The 20,000-nt window shown below is 46.6% G+C and overlaps 1 pseudogene; it reads left to right on the top strand.

Annotated features, from left to right (window-relative positions):
• LOC112266058 overlaps nt 1-20,000 on the top strand; it is a 147,698-nt pseudogene that overhangs the window by 112,104 nt on the left and 15,594 nt on the right.

The raw sequence follows: 20,000 nt of genomic DNA, 5'->3' as shown, positions 1-20,000 counted from the left end.
AGGTCACTCACCATCAACTACTAACCAGCCCACCACCCAGTCTGAATCACTCAATATGAACTATCCAGCCATCCATCCATCCATCCATCCATCTCTCTCTCTCTCTCTCTCTCTCTCACTCTCTCTCTCTCTCTCACACACATGTATGTATGTATCTGCTTCCCTCCCTCTCTGTCTCTCCCTTTTTGACCCTCTCCCTCCTCCTCCTCATGCTTTCTTTCTCCTCTTATTCTATCTCTCCCTCCCTCCTGTTTTCCGTCTCTCAGTGCCCCCTCTGATCCAACCCTTTGACTTCCCCCCCACCTCCATTGGGAAGCTCATGTACATCGCTTGCGTGGTGTCGTCTGGCGACATGCCCATCCACATCACCTGGCGTAAGGATGGCCAGGAGGTCGCGCCCTCGTCCGGCGTCAACATCGAGACCAAGGAGTACATGAGCTCGCTGCAGATCGGCAAAGTGTCGCTCAAGCACAACGGCAACTACACCTGCATCGCTAGCAACGACGCCGCCACCGTCAGCTCTGAGAGGCAGCTCACTGTCACAGGTGAGTCAGGGCCGGTTGACAGACAGACAGACAGACAGACAGACAGACAGACAGACAGACAGACAGACAGACAGACAGACAGACAGACAGTCCCACCATCAGGCTCCAAGTTTAATCTTCTCCCTCCCCTCCCTACAGTGCCTCCTCAGTTTGTGGTCCAGCCCAATAACCAGGATGGGATCTACGGCAAGGCGGGGGTCCTCAACTGCTCCGTGGACGGATACCCCCCTCCCAAAGTCATGTGGAAGCACGCCAAAGGTACCCATCCTCACCCGTTGATTTACAGTATTTGCCGTTACTGTGCATCTAGTCGTGTTTGATATCAGCCTAAAACCGTTCAGATGTCCTATACCATTTAGCAGACACATTGATCCAAAGTGATTTACAACAGTCAGTGTGTCTACCAGCTGAGTCACACAGAACCACTATAATATAGTGGATTACGATCTTGATAACCATACTGCAATCATCAGTGAAATTTACCCCCTCGCTAGGTACAGGGAACCCCCAGCAGTACCACCCAGTGCCTCTGACCGGTCGGATCCAGATCATGGGAAACGGCTCCCTGCTGATTCGTCACGTCCTGGAGGAGGACCGGGGCTACTACCTGTGTCAGGCCTCCAACGGGGTGGGCTCCGACATCAGCAAGAGCATGGTCCTGACCGTCAAGAGTGAGTCTGACCTGCAACCCGGACCACGAGTACACATTCTCATCCACACACCAGGGCGAAAGTTACCCTAGTGGTTAGAGCGTTGGGCCAGTAAAATGAAAGGTCGCTAGTTCCAATACCCGAGACGACAAGTTGAAAGATCTGTAATTGTCACCTTGAGGAAGGCACTTAACCCTCAGTCGCTGTACTAGTATGGCTGACCCTGTAGAACAACACATTCCACTGCACCTATTGGGTCTATGTGACAATCACAAAAAACACACCATGACCACATGCTCTCAACCACACACATACTGAGCTGAGTGAGCTCTGACACCAGCAAACGCATGGTCAAGAGTGAGTCTGACTGCAACCTAACCACACACATACTGAGTGAGCTCTGACACCAGCAAACGCATGGTCAAGAGTGAGTCTGACTGCAACCTAACCACACACATACTGAGTGAGCTCTGACACCAGCAAACGCATGGTCAAGAGTGAGTCTGACTGCAACCTAACCACACACATACTGAGTGAGCTCTGACACCAGCAAACGCATGGTCAAGAGTGAGTCTGACTGCAACCTAACCACACACATACTGAGTGAGTCTGACTGCAACCTAACCACACACATACTGAGTGAGTCTGACTGCAACCTAACCACACACATACTGAGTGAGTCTGACTGCAACCTAACCACACACATACTGAGTGAGTCTGACTGCAACCTAACCACACACATACTGAGTGAGTCTGACTGCAACCTAACCACACACATACTGAGTGAGTCTGACTGCAACCTAACCACACACATACTGAGTGAGTCTGACTGCAACCTAACCACACACATACTGAGTGAGTCTGACTGCAACCTAACCACACACATACTGAGTGAGTCTGACTGCAACCTAACCACACACATACTGAGTGAGTCTGACTGCAACCTAACCACACACAGTGAGGAACATAATCGAAGAAAATGGCGAAAACTAGCTGATAGGAGTTAATCAAAAAAATAAGGATTGTTACTCCTCTGGTTTAACATACCTTCCTGGTATAGAGATCGTGGCTTTGCTATTTGTATCCCACGGACACCCCCTCCCAAAGTCATATCCCAGGGATACCCCCCCCATCCTCACCCGTTGATTTACAGCATTTGCCGTTACTGTGTACCTAGTCGTGTTTGATATCAGCCTAAAACCGTTCAGATGTCCTATACCATTTAGCAGACACGTTGATCCAAAGTGATTTACAACAGTCAGTGCGTCTGCCAGCTGAGCCACACAGAACCACCATGAGATGGCTTCAGCGAGGGCTGGAACACTCCAGTCAGCCTAGAGTATCAGTTTTCCTCTTGTGTTCTCTCTCTCTCTCTCTCTCTCTCTCTCATGAGTCCCTCAGTGTGTCAAAGCAATGAGGCGACTCTGATAGCACTACCATAGCTAGCTATACTGACAGAGAGAGAGAGAGAGAGAGCGAGAGTGACCACGGATATACTGATGATACAATACAGAACAGGAGAGAGAGAGATGGATTTTGTGACTCTAGGGATCCGTCTTCAATAAACACTTTGTCTTTCATCATGATCTGCGATCAATCTGTCGACCCTGCACTGGCCTTCAGTTACATCAACATCTAAACACACACACACACACACACACACACATACACAAACACACACACACACACACACACCTTTGCGCTCCTCAAATCAAATCAAATGAAATTGTTTTGGTCACATACACATGTTTAGTGGATGTTGTTGCGGGTGTAGCGAAACGCTCGGGGTGTTGATAAAGTGCTCTTATCATGTGTGTTAGCCTCTGAAGCCTCTGACCTGCGTCTAGCTTTTAAATAGCAGACTGACCTCCTGCAGCAACTTGACCGACAGCTGAGATGCTTCTCACTCACTACCTTACTGTATCTTGCTCTCACTCGTTTCTGCTCTAGCTCTCGCCTCTGCTTCGCTCACTCGCTGTGTAGGTGTCACTCTCACTGTCTCTCTCTCTCTCTCTCTCTCTCTCTCGGTCTCCGTGTCGCCCTCACTCTGAGGCGGTGTTAGTGCTGTGGATTGAACCTTTCCTCTCCTCCCTCAATTCTGTCCGTTTTGCTCGGCGGAGGGAGGACAGGAGGGAGGGAGGGATGAATAAATGATGGAAACAAAACAGCGTTGCTCTCCTCAGATCGATTGTGTGTGTGAGGAGTAAGGGAGGAGTTGAATAGGATGGTGTGTGAGTGATTGAAGAGGAGGAGAGGGGGATAGGTAGAGTGAGCATCCTTCCTGGTGCTTATTCACACAGTTCCCACTAAACTGAGTATGAGAGAGGAAGGCATGTACAGTACCCGTCAAAAGTTTGGACGCACCTACTCATTCCAGGGTTTTTCTTTATTTTTACTATGTTCTACATTGTAGAATCATAGTGAAGACATAAAAACTATGACATAACACATCATGAAGTAACCAAAAAAGTGTTAAACAAATCTAAATAGATTCTTCAAAGTAGCCACCCTTTGCATTGACGACAGCTTTGCACACTCTTGGCATTCTCTCAACCAGCTTCACAAGGAATCTTTTTCCAATAGTCTTGAAGGAGTTCTCACATATGCTGAGCACTTATTGGCTGCTTTTCCTTCACTCTGTGGTCCAACTCATACCAAACAATCTCAATTGGGTTGAGGTTGGGTGATTGTGGAGGCTAGGTCATCTGATGCAACACATCATTTTCCTTCTTGATCAAATAGCCCTTACACAGTCTGGAGGTGTGTTTTGGGTCATTGTCTTGTTAAAAACAAATGATAGTCTCACTAAGCCCAGAACCAGATGGGATGGTGTATCACTGCACAATGCTGTGGTAGCCATGCTGGTTAAGTGTGCCTTGAATTTTAAATAAATCACTGACAGTGTCACACCAGCAAAGCACCCCCAAACTACCACACCTCCTCCTCCATGCTTCACAGTGGGAAACACACATGAAGAGATCGTCAGATCATCCGTTCACCTACTCTGCGTCTCACAACAACACAGCGGTCATCAGACCAAAGGACCAATTTCCACCGGTCTAATGTCCATTGCTCGTGTTTCTTGGCCAAAGTCTCTTCTTCGTATTGGTGTCCTTTAGTAGTGGTTTCTTTGCAGCAATTCAACCTTGAAGGCCTGATTCATACAGTCTTCTCTGAACAGTTGATGTTGAAATGTGTCTGTTACTTGAACTCTGTGAAGCATTTAATTGGGCTGCAATTTCTGAGGCTGGTAACTCCAATGAACCTATCCTCTGTAGCAGAGGTAACTCTGGGTCTTCCTTTCCTGTGGCGGTCCTCATGATAGCCCGTTTTATCATAGAGCATGACGGTTTTTGCGACTACACTTGAAGGAAACTTTCAAAGTCCTTGATATTTTCTGTATTGACTGGCCTTCATGTCTTACAGCAATAACGGACTGTCATTTCTTGCCATAATATGACTTGGTCTTTTACCAAATAGGGTTATCTTCTGTATACCACCCCTACCTTGTCACAACACAACTGATTGGCTCAAACACATGAAGAAGGAAAGAAATTCCGCAAATGAACTTTTACCAAGGCACACCTGTTCATTGAAATGCATTCTAGGTAACTACCTCATGAAGCTGGCTGAGAGAATGCCAAGAGTCTGCAAAACTGTCATCAAGGCAAAGGTTGGCTACTTTGAAGAATCTCAAATATATAAAATATATTTTGATTTGTTTAACACTTTTTTGGTCACTACACGATTCCATATGTGTTATTTCATAGTTAGATAATTGTTCCTCCATTGCCTAATGGACTTAACCTTTTACTGCAGTGAGCTAAATCAGGGTCACACAGAGGTTACATCCCAATATTACACTTTATATACCCTACCGTTGAAAAGTTTGGGGTCACTTAGAAATGTCCTTGTTTTTGAAAGAAAATCACATTTTTTTGTCCATTAAAATAACATAAATACAGTGTAGACATTGTTAATGTTGTAAATGACTATTGTAGCTGGAAACGGCAGATTTTTTATGGAATATCTACATAGGCGTACAGAGGCCCATTATCAGCAACCATCACTCCTGTGTTCCAATGGCACGTTGTGTTAACTAATCCAAGTTTATCATTTTAAAAGGCTAATTGATCATTAGAAAACCTTTTTGCAATTATGTTAGCACAGCTAAAAACTGTTGTTCTGAATAAGAAGCAATTAAACGGGTCTTCTTTAGACTAGTTGAGTATCTGGAGCATCAGCATTTGTGGGCTTGATTGCAGGCTCACAATGGCCAGAAACAAAGAACGTTCTTCCAAAACTCATCAGTATATTCTTGTTCAGAGAAATGAAGGCTATTCTATGCAAGAAATTGCCAAGAAACTGAAGATCTTGTACAACGCCATGTACTACTCCCTTCACAGAACTGAGGCCCCGGTGCACAACTGAGCAAGAGGGCAAGTACATTAGTGTTTCGTTTGAGACACCTCACAAGTCCTCAACTGGCAGCTTCATTAAATAGTACCCACAAAACCCCAGTCTCAACATCAACAGTGAAGAGGCGACTCCGGGAAGCTGACCTTCTAGAAAAAGCCCTTCTAGAAAAAGCCCTATCTCAGACTGGCCAATAAAAAGGAAAGATTAAAATGGACAAAAGAACACAGACACTGGACAGAAGAAGATTGGAAAAAAGTGTTATGGACAGATGAATCTAAGTTTGAGGGGTTTGGATCACAAAAAAGAACATTCGTGAGATGCAGAAAAAAATGCAAAAAGGAGTGCTTGATGACATCTGTCAAGCATGGTGGAGGCAATGTGGTGGTCTGGGGGTGCTTTGGTGCTGGTAAAGTGGGAGATTTGTACAGGGTAAAAGGGATCTTGAAGAAGGTAGGCTAACACTCCATTTTGCAATGTCATACCATAACGGCACTTAATTGGAGCCAATTATCTCCTACAACAGGACAATGACCCAAAGCACAGCTCCAAACTATGCAATATCTATTTTGGTAAGAAGCAGTCAGCTGCTATTCTGTCTATAATGGAGTGGCCAACACAGTCACCGGATCTCAACCCTGTTGAGCTGTTGTGGGAGCAGCTTGACCGTATGGTACGTAAGAAGTGCCCATCAAGCCAATCCAAATTGTGGGAGGTGCTTCAGGGAACATTGGTTGAAATCTCTTCAGATTGCCTCAACAATTTGACAACTAGAATGCCAAAGGTCTGCAAGGTTGTCATTGCTGCAAATTCAGGATTCTATGACGAAAGCAAGATGGACACAATTATTATTTCAATTAAAAATAATTATTTATAAATTTGTCAACGTCTTGACTATATTTCCTATTCAATTTGCAACTCATTTCATATACGTTTTCATGGAAAACAAGAACATTTCTAAGTGAACCCAAATTTTGAACGGTAGCGTACATCACAGAAGACTGAAATATAACACAATTGTTTGACATAGAAACACCAGATTTTTGTCTTTTAATTATTATTTATTCGTATAAATTATCAAAAATGTAACATTCCACCCATGAGGCCACTAGGTAACGTGACTTTATTATGATTATGAGTAAGAAACATTTATTCTAGTGTCAAAATGGACTATTAAGTGTAAATAGGATACATTTGGTCATACAGTTAGTCCCGTTCAAAACTGAGATTTACAAGATCATTTCAAAAATATATGTAACGGAATGAAGGGTGTGTAGCAGTTTTCCTTGGGTTGGGTTTATTTCAACCCTGCCCACATACCCACAGCTGGCAACACCTAAGTAATCATCAATTCGGAGCACAGCTGCAAGTGACCCAATCACAATGCCCATGGTGAATTTGGTTTGACTTTGGATATCCCTATGGGGCTAGCTAGGGACCATCAGTAAATTACACAATGTACATGGTGAATTTGGTTTGACTTTGGATATCCCTATGGGGCTAGCTAGGGACCATCAGTAAATTACACAATGTACATGGGACAATATTTTAAACGTTCAATGGCTCCAAATTTCAATGACTTAAAAACCTCAAACCAATGATATACCAATGATATATTGACAGTCCCTAACTAGCCCCACAGATAGGCTATCCAAAGTCAAACCAATGGTGACACACTGGCCAGCTGAAGCTAATTGGCCAAAGAAGTTGGCTAGCTTGCTAGCCAAGGCTAAGTCCAGACACAAGACTTGGTTACGCTGTTTCAATCTCATTCTGTCGCATTTCCTAATGAGGAGGATTAAACCCTAAAATGATCTTAGTGCCAAAGTTGATTCTTATATTTCGGTGGAAACTCATGTATAACGGAAAACTCTGCCTGTATTTCCCTGTCGAACCCTGTCCCATTATTTCCCTGTCGGACCCTGTCCCATTATTTCCCTGTCGGACCCTGTCCCATTATTTCCCTGTCGGACCCTGTCCCATTATTTCCCTTGTCATTCCCGCCATCCATCCCACCTTCATTCTTCCCTGCATCGTTCTCTCTCCAGTCCCAGCAATGATCACGTCGCACCCCAACACCACCATGGCCATTAAGGGACAGATTAAGGAGCTGAACTGCACGGCGAGGGGGGAATGGCCTATCATCATCCGTTGGGAGCGTGGTGACACGGTCATTGACCCCGACCGTAACCCTCGCTACGCCATCACCACCAGCCCCAACGAGAAGAGTGACGAAGTATTGTCTACGCTGAAGGTAAGTCACACACATATACTGTAGACATATATACACACACACACACACACACACACACACACACACACACACACACACACACACACAGTCAGACACAGAAACACACACACACACACACATAGTCAGACACAGAAACACACACACACACAGATAACACACGCGCCATTTAGAGGGTTAGGACATCAGATACACCAAATTGAGGATATGAGATCAGATGAGCTGTGTATGGAAGTGGCTTTACGTAGTCTGCCTCTCTCTCTCTGTCTCTCTGTCTCTGTGTGTAGCTGAAGCCAGCAGAACGTGGTGACTCGGTCTTCTTCTCCTGCCATGCCATCAACTCCTATGGAGAGGGACGGGGACTCATCCAGCTCACTGTGCAAGGTCAGTGGGTCAGACAATCAGCCAGATGGAAATGCTTGGGTCACATTCATTAGCGCACACCGTAGCAAAGCGTTTCGCAATGGAAAATGCTAGTTCAGGTAATCATCCCTGTTTCAGTCCGTTTTCTTCCGTTTGGTGCCTAGTGAATAGACAACTACCTGCTTACTGTGACGTGAATCGGGAGAGAGCAAAAATCAGTACAGGATCACTTTCTTTCACACTATGCTAATGTTCTATTCTCTCTACACTCTTAAAAACAAATGTGCTATCTGGAAATTAAAAGGGTTGTTCGGCTGTCCCCATTGGAGAACCCTATTGGGTTCCAGGCAGAACCATATTTGGTTCCATTTAGAATCCTTTCTACAGAGGGTTCTACCTGGAACCCAAAATGATTCTACCTGGAACTAAAAAGAGTTCTACCTAGAACTAAAAAGGGTTCTTTCTACCTTACATCTTTCTCCTTTCCTTTCTTTCTTTCTCTCCCTCTTTCTCTCTCAGAGCCCCCAGACCCTCCAGAGTTGGAGGTGAGGGAGGTGAAGGATCGGAGTATGAACCTGCGCTGGACCCAGAGATTTGACGGCAACAGCATCATCACCAGCTATGACATTGAGTACAAGAACAAGACCGGTATGCCAGGGGACAGCGGGGGTTAAACTGGGGATTGACTATTAGTTGGTACTGAGAACATAACTATAACCGACGAATGTATCTTTTGTGCGCACAAACACACTCACACAAACACACACATACATATATATACACACTCACTCACTCACTCACTTACACACACACACTCTCTCTTACACACACACACTCATAAACACACGCAGATCCATGGGAGTTGAAGCATGCCACCCGTAAGATCTCTCCCACCAATAACCAGGCCAACATCGTGGATTTACACCCTGCCCAAGTCTACAGCATCCGCATGTTCTCCTACAACAAGATCGGACACAGTCAAGCCAGCAAGGAGCTCACCATCAGCACCGAGGAAGCGCGTGAGTCTAACACAACCACACACACACACACACAAGTATTCAGACCCTTTGACTTGTTCCACATTTTGTTACGTTGCAGCCGTATTCTAAAATGTTTTCAATTTTTTTTTAACTCAGCAATGTACACACAATACCCCATAAGGACAAAGTGAAAACAGTTTATTGCCAGTTTATTGAAAATAAAAAAACAGAAATACCTCATTTACATAAGTATTCAGACCCTTTGCTATGAGACATGAAATTGAGCTCAGGTGTTTCCTGTTTCCATTGATCATCCTTGTGATGCTTCTACAACTTGATTTGGAAAGGCACACACCGGTGAGAGCAAAAACCCAGCCATGAGGTCGAAGGAATTGTCTGTAGAGCTCCGAAACAGGATTGTGTTGAGGCACAGATCTGTACCAAACAATGTCTGCATCATTGAAGGTCCCCAAAAACACAGTGGCCTCATTCTTAAATGGAAGAAGTTTGGAACCACGAAGACTCTTCCTAGAGCTGGCCACCCGGCCAAACTGAGCAATCGGGGGAAAAGGGCCTTGGTCAAGGAGGTGACCAAGAACCCGATGGTCACTCTGACAGAGCTGCACAAACAGATATCGACGAGATGACCTTAGTCAATCCTTTTCAGTGCAGTCAATCTCTCTTTTCCTCCCGCCAGAGCCCGATGGTCCTCCTATGGAGGTTTTCCTCCAGCCTATGACCTCGCAGAGCATCCGCGTCACCTGGAAGGTAAACCACCTGTAGATTCAAGACTATTACAAACATCATAGCAATATGACATGAGATGCTCTTTACAGGTCGAGGCCCAGTCTGAAATTAAAACCTAGAATCACATATCTGTTCACGCCACAGAACTCTATCAATGTCAATTTTTATCCTCTTTCATTCTCTCATCCCTCTCTTCTCCCTCTCTCCCTCTAGGCCCCCAGGAAGGAGCTTCAAAACGGGGTAATCCGGGGTTACCAGATTGGTTACCGCGAGAACGGGCCGGGTAGTAACGGCCAGTACAGTATCGTTGAGATGAAGGCTACAGGGGACAGTGAGGTGTACACCCTGGACAACCTGAAGAAGTTTGCCCAATATGGAGTGGTGGTCCAGGCCTTCAACAGGGCCGGCACAGGCCCCTCCAGCTCTGAGATCAACGCTACCACACTGGAAGATGGTAGGGGGCATGGAACACACACACACATGTACGCATACACACACACACACAAGACATACGCGCACACACACACACACACACACACGCAATCCTTGATTGATGTTCTAATGTGTTTTCTTAGCAGGAGCCCTAATGTAGACATGTCTATTCTACCACACCCAGAAATCTGCTCATTTTATTCTTTGTCCCCAACGCTCTAAGCGACCAGTTTTGATAGCCTTTAGCCGTACCCTCATCCTACTCCTCCTCTGTTCCTCGGGTGATGTGGAGGTAAACCCAGTTTCATGCATGTCAACATCAGAAGCCTCCTCCCTAAGTTTATTTTACTCAATGCTTTAGCACACTCCGCCAACCCTCATGTCCTTGCCGTGTCTGAATACTGGCTTAGGAAGGCCACCAACAATTCTGAGATTTCCATACCAAACTACAACATTTTCCGTCAAGATAGAACTGCCAAAGGGGGAGGAGTTAGCCTGCAAAGTTCTGTCTATACCCAAACAGTTTGAACTTCTAATTAAAAATGTTTACCTGTCCAGAATAAGTCTCTCATTGTTGCCGCCTGCTATCGACCCCCCTCCGCTCCCAGCTGTGCCCTGGACACCATTTGTGAATTGATCACCCCCGATTTAGCTCCAGATTTCGTTCTGTTAGGTGACCTAAACTGGGATATGCTTAACACCTCGGCAGTCCTACAATCTAGGCTAGATGCCCTCAATCTCACACAAATCATCAAGGAACCCACCAGGTACAACCCTAAATCAGTAAACATGGGCACCCTCATAGGGATTATCCTGACCAACTTGCCCTCCAAATACACCTCCGCTGTTTTCAATCAGGATCTCAGCGATCACTGCCTCATTGCCTGTATCCGCTATGGGTCCGCGGTCAAACGGCCACCCCTCATCACTGCCAAACGCTCCCTAAAACACTTCTGCGCGCAGGCCTTTCTAATCGACCTGGCCTGGGTATCCTGGAAGGATATTGACCTCATCCAATCAGTCGAGGATGCCTTGTCATTCTTTAAAAGTAATTTACTCACCATCTTAGATAAGCATGCCCTGTTCATAAAAAGCAGAACAAAGAACAGATATAGCCCTTGGGTCACTCCAGACCTGACTGCCCTTGACCAGAACAATCTGTGGCGGACTGCAATAGCATTGAATAGTCCCCACGATATGCAACTGTTCAGGGAAGTCTGGAACCAATACATGCAGTCAGTCAGGAAAGCAAAGGCTAGCTTTTTCTAACAGAAATTCACATCCTGTAGCTCGAACTCCAAAAAGTTTTGGGACACTGTAAAGTCCATGGAGAATAAGAGCACCTCCTCCCAACTGCCCACTGCACAGAGACTAGGTAACACGGTCACCACTGATAAATTTCAATAAGCATTTCTCAACGGCTGGCCATCCCTTCCTCCTGGCTACACCAACCCCGGCCAACAGCCCCCCCCCCGCACCCTCGCCCAAGCCTCCCCAGCTTCTCCTTCACCCAAATCCAGATAGCAGATTTTCTGAAAGAGCTGCAAAACCTGGACCCCTACAAATCAGCTGGGATAGACAATCTGGACCCTCTCTTTCTAAAACTATCTTCACCCATTGTTGCAACCCCTATTGCCAGCCTGTTCAACCTCTCTTTCGTATCGTCCGAGATCCCTAAAGATTTGAAAGCTGCCGCGGTCATCCCCCTCTTCAAAGGGGGTGACGCCCTAGACCCAAACTGCTACAGACCTAGATCTATCCAACCCTGCCTATCTAAAGTCTTCGAAAGCAAAGTTAATAAACAGATCACTGGCCATTTCGAATCCCACTGTACCTTCTCCGCTGTGCAATCCGGTTTCCGAGCAGGTCACGGGTGCACCTCAGCCACGCTCAAGGTACTAAACGATATCATAACTGCCATCGATAAAAGACAGTACTGTGCAGCCGTCTTCATTGACCTGGCCAAAGCTTTCGACTCTGTCAATCACCGTATTCTTATCGGCAGACTCAATAACCTTGGTTTTTCTAATGACTGCCTTGCCTGATTCACCAACTACTTTGCAGACAGAGTTCATTGTGTCAAATCGGAGGGCATGTTGTCCGGACCTCTGGCAGTCTCCATGGGGGTACCACAGGGTTCAATTCTCGGGGCCGACTCTTTTCTCTGTATATATCAATGATATCACTCTTGCTGCGGGCGATTCCCTGATCCACCTCTACGCAGACGACACCATTCTGTATACTTCTGGCCCTGCCTTGGACACTGTGCTAACTAACCTCCGAACGAGCGTCAATGCCATACAACACTCGTTCCATGGCCTCCAACTGCTCTTAAACTCTAGTAAAACCAAATGCATGCTTTTCAACCGTTCGCGGCCCGCACTCGCCCGCTCGACTAGCATCACCACCATGGATGGTTCCGACCTCGAATATGTGGACAACTATAAGTACCTAGGTGTCTGGTTAGACTGTAAACTCTCCTTCCAGAATATTGGAGAAGTGGTTTACCCATACATTTCCATTTTGGATAGATAATTATTTGTGTTGGTTTGTTTAGTGTTTTCCAATTTTCCCAGAAGTGGTTAGAGTCTATTGATTCTTCAATTACATTGAGCTGATGTCTGACGTGCTGTTCCTTTTCCCGTAGTGTATTTCTGTATCGTTTTCGTGATTCACCATAGTAAAGGCGTAGACTCAGGTTTTCCGGGTCTCTGTTTTTGGTTGGACAGGTTTCTCAATTCCTTTCTTAGATTTTTGCATTCTTCATCAAAACATTTGTCATTGTTGTTCATTTTCTTCGGTTTTCTATTTTAGATTTTTAGATTTGATAAGGAAGCTGAGAGGTCAAATATACTGTGAAGATTTTCTACTGCCAGGTTTACACCTTCACTATTACAGCGGCAGGGTAGCCTAGTGGTTAGAGCGTTAGAGCGTTAGACTAGTAACCAAAAGGTTGCAAGTTCATATCCCCGAACTGACAAGGTACAAATCTGTCGTTCTGCCCCTGAACAGGCAGTTAACCCACTGTTCCTAGGCTGTCATTTAAAATAAGAATTTGTTCTTAACTGACTTGCCTAGTAAAATAAAAAAAATACAGTGGAATGTTTTGTCCAGGAAGTTATCTAAAAGGGATTGAATTTGTTGTTGCCTAATTTTTGGGGGGGTAAGTTTCCACACTATATTCCTTCCATCTATAGCATTTCTTAATATTATTCAGTTCCTTTGGCTTTCATGCTTCATGATTGAGTATTGCTCTGTTCAAGTAGGCTGTGATTATTGCTGTGTCAGTGGGCTGACTGAACACTCTGAGAGACTGTGTTGAGGTCAGTGATAAAGTAGTCTACAGTAATTCTGCCAAGAGATGAGCTATAGGTGTACCTACCATAGGAGTCCCCTCAAAGCCTACCATTGACTATGTACACACCCAGCGTGCGGCAGAGCTGTAGGAGTTGTGACCCATTTTTGTTGGTTATCTTGTCATAGTTGTGCCTAGGGGGGCATATTGGGGAGGGAATACTGTCACCTCCAGGCAGGTGTTTGTCCCCCTGTGTGCTGAGGGTGTCAGGTTCTTGTCCGGTTCTGGCATTTAGGTCACCACAGACGAGTACATGTCCCTGGGCCTGGAAATGATTGATTTCCCCCTTCAGGATGGAGAAGCTGTCTTCATTAAAGTATGGGGTTTCTAGTGGGGGGGGTATAGGTAGCACACAGGAGGACATTTTTCTCTGTTAAGATTTCCTTTTGAATGTCTAGCCAAATGTAAAATGTTCCTGTTTTGATTAATTTAATGGAGTGAGTTAGGTCTGCTCTATCCCAAATTAGCATACCCCCTGAGTCCCTTCCCTGTTTCACACCTGGTAATTTGGTGGATTTGACTGCCAGCTCTCTCTAACCAAGAGGGCAACCAGTGGGTCTGTCTCCTCTATACCATGTTTCTTGTAGGATGACAATGTCTGTATTTCCGATTTCTTTGATGAAGTCTAGGTTCCTGCTCTTTAGGCCAAAGGCAGATGACCTCAGGCCTCGGATATTCCAGGATGAGATAGTGAAGGCTTTGTGTTCCATAAAGTGACCAATGTTGTGTGGTTTGGCCTCAGGCAAGTAAGTGTGAGCAGAGCCTGCTGAGCATCTGGTACATGCCATTGGCTTGGGCTAGTGTAAGAGTTTGGGTTGGGCCTGTTTGTCCGCTCACGGCCTGGGCGTATGTGTGACTTCCATGTTGAGGCCCTCTTTGTGGGAATGGGGTTGGCAGGAGGGGCATAGGTCTAATCTGAGGGGGCCTAAATGGGGTGTGGGAATGGTTGACTTGGGGTGGTGTGAATTGGTTGGCGTGGGGGTGTGTATGTGGCTGGTGGTGTTGTGGTCTGGATGTAGGTCGCCTCGGCATGGGTCCTCTGTGTGTAGGTCCGGGAGGGGGGGGGTCCCGCAGGTGTGTGACAGTGTCTCGCTGGTCTGGGCGGGGTGTCTATTGATCTGTTGCTCCTGTGTGAAGTGTTGGGGCTGCGTTTGAGCGCGATGTAGAGTCCGTGCGAAGGTGGGCACTGCTGCCTTGTATAGGTGGACCTGGTCATAGAGGCTGTTCAAGTCCAGGGTGGAGTGGTGGGCACTGCTGCCTTGTATAGGTGGACCTGGTCATAGAGGCTATTCAAGTCCAGGGTGGAGTGGTGGGCACTGCTGCCTTGTATAGGTGGACCTGGTCATAGAGGCTGTTCAAGTCCAGGGTGGAGTGGTCAAATCAAATCATTTATTTATTTATTTATATAGCCCTTCGTACATCAGCTGATATCTCAAAGTGCTGTACAGAAACCCAGCCTTAAACCCCAAACAGCAAGCAATGCAGGTGTAGAGTGGTGGGCCAGGAAAACATTTGGGTTTGTGGAACAGTCACAGGAAATACTTGTTTGCCTGCTGTCTCTCCCCCCATACCTCTCTCTGTGTCTGGGTGATCTCTCCAACACTCTCCTGTGTATTTCCCTCTCTCTCTCCCCCCATCCCTCTCTCTGTGTCTGGGTGATCTCTCCAACACTCTCCTGTGTATTTCTCTCTCTCTCCCCCAATCCCTCTGGGTGATCTCTCCAACACTCTCCTGTGTATTTCTCTCTCTCCCCCAGTGTCTGGGTGATCTCTCCAACACTCTCCTGTGTATTTCCCCCATCCCTCTCTCTCCCCCAATCCCTCTCTCTCAGTGTCTGGGTGATCTCTCCAACACTCTCCTGTGTATTCTCGGTGTCTGGGTGATCTCTCCAACACCCCATCCTCCCCCCCCTCTCTCTCAGTGTCTGGGTGATCTCTCCAACACTCTCCTGTGTATTTCTCTCTCTCCCCCATCCCTCTCTCTCAGTGTCTGGGTGATCTCTCCAACACTCTCCTGTGTATTTCTCCAACACTCTCTCTCTCTCTCCCCATCCCTCTCTCTCAGTGTCTGGGTGATCTCTCCAACACTCTCCTGTGTATTTCTCTCTCTCTCCCCCAATCCCTCTCTCTCAGTGTCTGGGTGATCTCTCCAACACTCTCCTGTGTATTTCTCTCTCTCTCCCCCATCCCTCTCTCTCAGTGTCTGGGTGATCTCTCCAACACTCTCCTGTGTATTTCTCTCTCTCTCCCCCATCCCTCTCTCTCAGTGTCTGGGTGATCTCTCCAACACTCTCCTGTGTATTTCTCTCTCTCTCTCCCCATCCCTCTCTCTCTGTGTCTGGGTGATCTCTCCAAGACTCTCCTGTGTATTTCTCCTCTCTCCCCCATCCCTCTCTCTCAGTGTCTGGGTGATCTCTCCAACACTCTCCTGTGTATCCCTCTCTTCAGTGTCTCTCTCCCCCATCCCTCTCTCTCAGTGTCTGGGTGATCTCTCCAACACTCTCCTGTGTATTTCTCTCTCTCCCCCCATCCCTCTCTCTCAGTGTCTGGGTGATCTCTCCAAGACTCTCCTGTGTATTTCTCTTTCAGTCACTTTCTCTCTCACTCACTCAAAAAAAATGCAATTTGCTTTATTGGCATGACTTAACAATGTACATATTGCCAAAGATGACTTTGGATATTTATAATATTAAAATAAGAAGAATCAAAATTGTCACTGGAACAACCATAACAACAATAGCCAAGGGTCAAAATAACCACACATTGAACAATAAGCATTCAGTAGAGGACATGTGCAGGTTGATTGGTCTGTCAGACACTGTCCCTCAACTTATGGCAGGCAGCAATGTAGTGCGCTGCCAACCCACAGCTCTCTGCGTCCTCCCCCAACAGGACGGGTATTCTATTCTCACCAGAGAGGTCTTTGAATAAGGGTTTCAAATTTGGGGAAATGACACTAATTGTTTTATATTTTTTACATTTAGTCAGGAAATGCAGCTCCGTCTCAGGTTCTGCTGTTGTGCAGTGGTTGCACAGCCTTTCCTCTACAGGGAGCCAGGCTTTCATCTGTCTACCCTTCTCAATGGCAAGGCTGTGCTCACCGAGCCTGTACTTTGTCAAGGTTTTTCTAAGGTTTTGATCAGTAACCATGGTCAAATATTTAGCCACGGTGTACAGTCGATTTAGGGCCAGAAAGCACTGCATTTTGTCTCTCTCAGCTCATTCACTGCATCATCAAGGTGTCCAGTTGAGCTTATTTTGAAACCTAAGTAATTGTAGTGTGTGCAGTACTCTATATTTTATACCAATTGAGAACTTTGGTCTCTTTGGTCTCTGTGTCTGGATGATCCCTAGCAGTGTGTCTCTAACACTCTCCCGTGTATTCCTCCTCTCTGTCTCTCTGTCTCTGTCTCTCTGTCTCTCTCTCTGTCTCTCTGTCTCTCTGTCTCTCTGTCTCTGTCTCTCTGTCTCTCTCTCTGTCTCTCTCTCTGTCTCTCTGTCTCTGTCTCTCTGTCTCTCTCTCTGTCTCTCTCTCTGTCTGGGTGATCTCTACTGGGGTGTCTCTCCAACAGTCTCCTGTGTATTCCTTTCTCTCTCTCTCTCTCTCTCTCTCTCTCTCTGTCTCTCTGTCTCTGTGTCTCTGTGTGTCTCTGTCTCTGTCTTTTTCTCTGTCTCTCTCTCTGTCTGGGTGATCTCTACCGGGGTGTCTCTCCAACACTCCTGTGTATTCCTCCTCTCTCTGTCTCTGTCTCTGTCTCTTTCTCTCTCTCTCTCTCTCTCTCTGTCTCTGTCTCTGTCTCTGTCTCTGTCTCTCTCTCTCTCTCTCTCTCTCTCTCTCTCTCTCTCTGTCTCTCTCTCTGTCTCTCTGTCTCTGTCTCTCTCTCTCTCTCTCTCTCTCTCTCTCTCTCTCTCTTTCTTTCTGTCTCTCTCTCTTTCTGTCTCCAGCTCTGTCTGGGTGATATCTACCGGGGTGTCTTTCCAACACTCTCCTGTGTATCCTTCTCTCTCTCTCTCTCTCTCTCTCTCTCTCTCTCTCTCTCTCTCTCTCTCTCTCTCTCTCTGTCTCTGTCTTTTTCTCTGTCTCTCTCTCTGTCCTGGTGATCTCTGCCGGGGTGCCTCTCCAACACTCCTGTGTATTCCTCCTCCCTCTCTTGATGTTTTTCTCTTGCTATGAAATATGAAAACACACTCTATGAATACACACGCACAAGAACACACACACACACACACACACACACACACACACACACACAGTTGGCTGAAGCCCTATTGGTCCAGAGCATTGCTCTTCCCAGTGGCTGTCTCCGTGGTGACAGTGATATTGATGGCCATTATGATAATAGTGATAACAACAACCATACTAAAAATAATTCTAATTAGCTTGTCTCTCTCTTTCTGTTTGCTTCCTGCCGTAATTATCCACAGCTGAACGCATTGTCTCCCTGCTCCCTCTTTTCATCTTTTTCCTCTTCCTCTCCTCCTATGCCTGCGTTCCCTCTCCTCCTCTCCTCCTCCCCTCTCTCTCTCTCTCTCTCTCTCTCTCTCTCACTCCAAAAAAACACCTTTCATTTGTCTCTCTGCCTCTACTCCCTCACAAGCTGCCTCACATCTCCCCCCCACACACTCTTTCACTCTAGTCTCTCCATACTTCCCTCCCTTCTTGCCTGTTTTGATGTTTTCCTGGATCTTCTTTATTCCTCTCCCACTTTGTCTCTCACCTCTCTGTCTCTCGTGATTCCTCCGCCCTTCCCTACCTCCTCCCTCCTCCTTTGTGTTGTATTCGGGGTGAATTGATAGTAGTAGGTTGTGATGGTGTCAGGTCTGGATCGTTGTGAGTGGTAAGGAGCAGGTTATGATTGTGTCAGGCCTGTAACGTTTAACGTCCACTGGGGGTTGTGAGCGGAGAAGGACCCTCAGACCTAATAACACAAGCCCCTCATTTCTCTTCTCCCTCCCTCTCTCCCTTCCTCCCCCATTTCGTCCACAACTCCCTCTCTCGCCACACCAGCTGTGGCTTCCCTATCGTTGCAAGCCAACTCTACCGCTTTCATTTCTCTCTCTCTATCTCTTTCTCTCTCTCTTTCTCTCTTTCTCTCTTTCTCTCTCTTTCTCTCTTTCTCTCTCTCTCTTTCTCTCTTTCCATCTCTCTCTCTCTCTTTCTCTCTCTCTCTTTCCATTCAGTCCGCCTCCATCCAATCATCCTGTTCCTCTTCTTTCTCTCACAAGTCCAGATCTGTTCATCCTCAATAGTGGTGTTATTCACCCAGTGAAAGCCCATTGGTCAGCGAGCCAAGGGCAGCTGATAGATAGAAGGGGCACCTGGGAGAAGTGAGACAGAGGAACCTTTTTGACGCCAACGTCTTCACATCAGAGAGGACAGATGTGTCTTTAATTGATTTAGAGTCATCACTCATCTGATGTTTAGATATTTAGGCTAATCTAGGGTTTGGGTTGTGTTTTTACATGTGTAGGTTTTACTACTTGGTGTCTAGGAAATGGTCCCTAGCTGTTGTGTTCAACATGTGGTATGTTGATGGGTCCTGATCATAATCTCTCCCCCCCTCCCCTCCCTCCCTTTCTCCAGTGCCCAGCCAGCCGCCCCAGACCGTGCGGGCCATCTCGGTGACATCCGACGAGGCAGTGATCACCTGGGCGGAGCCCCCGCGTCTGACACTGCACGGCGTGCTGAAGGGTTACCGTGTGGTCTTCTGGTCCCTCTTCCCCGATGGAGGTGGGTGCTGTGGGGGCCCGATTTACCCGCACGCACGGGCACAGGGCCAACTATCACTTCTACGCCTCTGACCTCTGGCCCTTCCACCCTGAGTCAACCTCAGTTTGAACTTTAACCTTTCAACCCTCAGCCCTGACCATTTGCTGGTCTTCCTTGAAAAATATATGGGTTTTTTTCTGGCGAAATAAAACATGTATTTTATGAATCCTTGAAATCGACCCCAACCACCAGCCTGCTGCTCTTACTACACATGTTCTAAGCAAATGCCGACAGACCCCTAAACTAGCTGATCATACTACAAACCGGAACCTCCTCAAAGCTACTCCTCATGCAGCGATACGGTATAAGGGCTGTATGCTGTGTCCAGTTATCTTGTCTGTCTCCTTGTGTATGTGTTGGTGTGCTTTTTTGTGCTTTTCTGTTTTTGGAAACTGATCATATCCTTTCCCTGTCTTCCCCCACTCGTCCTCTCTTCTTCCCCTCTTCCCCTTGTCCTTCTGTCTAACTCTGCACACTCTCTTCACTCTGCTA

Source organism: Oncorhynchus tshawytscha, linkage group LG13 (genome assembly GCF_018296145.1).
Source record: "Oncorhynchus tshawytscha isolate Ot180627B linkage group LG13, Otsh_v2.0, whole genome shotgun sequence".
Lineage (NCBI taxonomy): Eukaryota > Metazoa > Chordata > Actinopteri > Salmoniformes > Salmonidae > Oncorhynchus > Oncorhynchus tshawytscha.
Note: the sequence above shows the minus strand (reverse complement) of the source record. Positions and strands in the feature narration are given on the sequence as shown.